The sequence below is a fragment of the Hyaena hyaena genome, unplaced genomic scaffold (assembly GCF_003009895.1).
Source record: "Hyaena hyaena isolate Hyena2069 unplaced genomic scaffold, ASM300989v1 scaffold_142, whole genome shotgun sequence".
Lineage (NCBI taxonomy): Eukaryota > Metazoa > Chordata > Mammalia > Carnivora > Hyaenidae > Hyaena > Hyaena hyaena.
In genome coordinates, this window is record NW_024080774.1 from 2,694,331 (window position 1) to 2,697,836 (window position 3,506).

At 51.1% G+C, this 3,506-nt stretch overlaps 1 long non-coding RNA gene across 2 annotated transcripts in view; it reads left to right on the top strand.

Annotated features, from left to right (window-relative positions):
• LOC120235969 overlaps positions 1–2,434 on the top strand; it is a 3,075-nt gene extending 641 nt beyond the window's left edge. Inside the window, exons 2-3 of one of the 2 annotated variants that reach the window (XR_005529555.1) lie at positions 946–1,037; positions 2,353–2,434. This is a non-coding gene — a long non-coding RNA (uncharacterized LOC120235969). Of the gene's footprint in view, positions 1–945; positions 1,038–2,349 lie in introns of both variants that reach the window. The other variant, XR_005529554.1, reaches the window with a different exon arrangement.
• Positions 2,435–3,506: the final 1,072 nt, after the last annotated feature.

Consider the following 3,506-nt stretch of genomic DNA (forward strand, 5'->3'; position numbering starts at 1 on the left):
CTGGCAGCCCTGTCCCCTGTGCCGTATCCAGGTCCCCCCAGTGAGCCCGCATAGACCAGGAGCCCTGTCCCCTGTGCCGTATCCAGGTCCCCCCAGAGAGCCCGCATAGACCGGGAGCCCTGTCCCCTGTGCCGTATCCAGATCCCCCAGGGAGCCCGCATAGACCGGGAGCCCAGTCCCCTGTGCCGTATCCAGGGTCCCCCAGTGAGCCCGCATTGACCAGGAGCCCTGTCCCCTGTGCCGTATCCAGATCCCCCAGGGAGCCCGCATAGACCGGGAGCCCAGTCCCCTGTGTCGTATCCAGGGTCCCCCAGTGAGCCCGCATAGACCCGGAGCCCTGTCCCCTGTGCCCTATCCAGGGTCCCCCCAGTGAGCCCCACCGCCAACTTCCCCAGGTGTGTCCCTGCACACCTTTGCACCTGCCTCCTGCGCCTTTGAGTCGAGGGCACGGCCACCCGTAGGCGGGTAGGCGGTCGTCCCTCCCCAGCCCTCCGGGCTCCTGGGAACGCCCCGTAGCCTGGCTCTGACACTGTGCGCGGGGCCTCGTACCTGGCAGAGGTCCGTCCGTGACCGTGTCCCTGAACGTTTCCCCGGAGGTAAATCCTGCTGATACTTTGCTTCATGAACTCTAGCCTCAAACGGCAAGTCCCCCTCCCCCACTGGGGAAGGAACTCCGCGTGACGCCGTTGGATTACTAATCTGTGCTGTCCGTTCAGAAACACCGAATCATACTTCAGTCATTCATCTCCACTCTATCATCCTAGAAGGTAAAATGGGAGTGAGTTTTTCAAAAACAAAAAAAAGATCCCGAAACGATTTTGGGTGCAAGCCTAGAATTTCAAGGTTGGTCAAGTTTTAGTTGGAGTCGGCAGCTTTATACTGTTATTATCCTTAAGGTCATTTTCATCACAGAGCAGTAAAGTTTCATTTCGTCGTTTTTCACAGGAAAACCGTTGATCTTACAAATGGGGAGATGTACCCGCGAAGCCCGAAGAAAACATGATTTCTGCTCGGAGCCAGGATGGCCTGCAGAAGAGGTAGTAAATGTGATAGTAAAATTCTTGACGTAGAGAATAATTCATTAAACCTTGCTATTCCCAGATGGAAGGGGAAGGGAACATTTTAATTTCGTGCCATTATGTGGAGTAACGGATGAGCCTCACGATTTAACTTGAACTGTGCTTCTTTATTCTTATCTACCGAGTTAAGGAAACACGAATGGAAAATAACTCACATTCCAAAAAAGGCTATAAATTTCCCTTTAGGGCTGGGACATTTAAGTCTTTAAAAGATTTGAGAGTTGGCTGCGGGAGCAAACGCACATTCACCTTACTTACAGCCATTTGTGAAACCTGTAAGGATAAAAATCAGGAAAGAAGAAAGCTCCCTCTAATGGAATCCCCAGGGACCTTAAGTCCCGACGCCTGAGTGTGAAAACACACTGAAGTATTAAGATTTGGCCACTATCAAAGGAGGGATGACAAGAAAATCCTGATCGTACGTTACATGTCCTGGAAGAGCAAACATTGTGTTTTGTGCGTGGAACAGAATAGGAGAGAAGGAAAGCCACAAAAGATGCTATGCAATCATTCCTGTCTTTCCCTTATGACTGTACCCTCCGTCCATTACCTTTTATTTTTAAAATGATTTATTAGTTTATTTTTTTTGAGAAAGAGCCTGCAAGCAGGGGAGCGGCAGAGAGAGAGAGGAGTCACAGAATCCAGAGCAGCTTCAGGCTCTGAGCTGTCGGCACAGAGCCCGACACCGAGGCTCAAACCCACAGACTGTGAACTCCTGACCTGAGCTGAAGTCGGAGGTTTAACCGACTGAGCCCCCCAGGCGCCCGTTAAGCGTCTGATTCTTGATTTCCGCTCAGGTCATGACCTCGTGATTCATGACATCAAGCCCCAAGTAGGGCTCCGTTCTGTCAGTACAGAATTCTGTCCCTCTTTCAAAATGAGTGTAAGCAGGGGCGCCTGGGTGGCTCAGTCGGTTAAGAGTCTGGCTTTCGCTCGGGTCATGATCTCATGGTTCATGCGTCCAACTCTTGCGTCAGGCTCTGCATTGATGCACCCTTCTTGGGATTCTGTCTTTCTCCCTCTTTCTCAAAATAAAGAAAGAAACTTCAAACAAAACAAAACGAAAAGAAAACAACTCCAGAGGAGCCTGATTATTCTCACTGATGGCCTCCCCACCATCACATCTCCATCTTCTTCCTATACTCAGCCCCCAATTCCTCACCTGTCCCATCTACCAGTTATACTTACACTTGTGTGTGTGTGTGTGTGTGTGTGTGTGTGTGTGTGTGTACGTGTACCTCATTCACGTGTCTCTTCATTTCCCATCCAGGAGGTGAGTTGGGCAGCTTGCCTGTGCCAAGGCTGACGTCATCAATGGGCGAGTCACAGAGAATTATGACATCTGAATGCCTGCGGCCATGACTACCTGAGGTAGGTATACCAGAGGCCACCATGAGACACACTGTATGCAGACGACGCCTACATACCATTTCACGGAGACTCACATAGGGTCTCAGGGAAATGAGTCCGTGCTCGCTTGCGGGCTCTGGAGCCCAACACGGCTTTTCAAATGGTTTTTAACATCAGAGTGTGTTTGTAGGCTAATGACTGTGATTTGGGGGGAGTGGTAAAAGTTGAAAATGCAGGGGAAAAGAGGTGGTCCCTGAGAGAGAGCACAGGGGTGTGTATGTGGAAGGCTACCCGCTGACCTACGTAAGTACCAATCTTTCTTGACTCAGATTCATACCCCTTGAATGTCTGGCAGCCTTGTTAAGGCCCATCGTTCAATTTCACGTCAAGTGAGTGAGTGTGTTGGCCTCGGGTGGTGGCTCTGACGGTTGGGTACGTGGATTCCTGGATGGGGTCCCCAGTGGCCTCGACGTTTGGTGGTAGGAGTGGGGACAAATGCCTTCAGTTGGTTTGCTGAGTTGGATTAACGCCTGAGGATTAAGTGGCTCTTGAAGGTTGTAGATAAGATGCAGGTGAGTTTGTCTGCGTTTGCCTCTGTTTGCCTTGAGGCTTTGGGTGTGTCCCGGCCTTTGGGACTCCAAGTTGTGACTCCTTTGTGTTGGAGACCACACAGCCCTGTGTGTGTCTGCGGCTCAGGCGTGACTTCCTAGAATGCAGATTTGTAGAGTGTGTTCCCTGCTTATGTCTTCCTTTCCTTGTGTCCCCGTTCTGGTCTTCGCGATTAACATGGGTAAGACGGAATTCCTTTACCAAAGATGGATTCTGTAAAATTTTTCTTTTAATGTCCATTTATTATTGACCGGCGGGTGGTGGGGTGGAGACGGTCAGAGAGAGAGGGAGACACAGAATCCAGAGCAGGCTCCAGGCTCTGAGCCGTCAGTCAGCACAGAGCCTGACATGGGGCTCGAACCCACAAACTGTGAGATCATGACCTGAGCCGAAGTCGGACGCTTAACTGAATGAGCCCCCAGGCGCCCAAAGATGGTCTCCACATGCAGTCAGTCCTGAAGGTGCTTT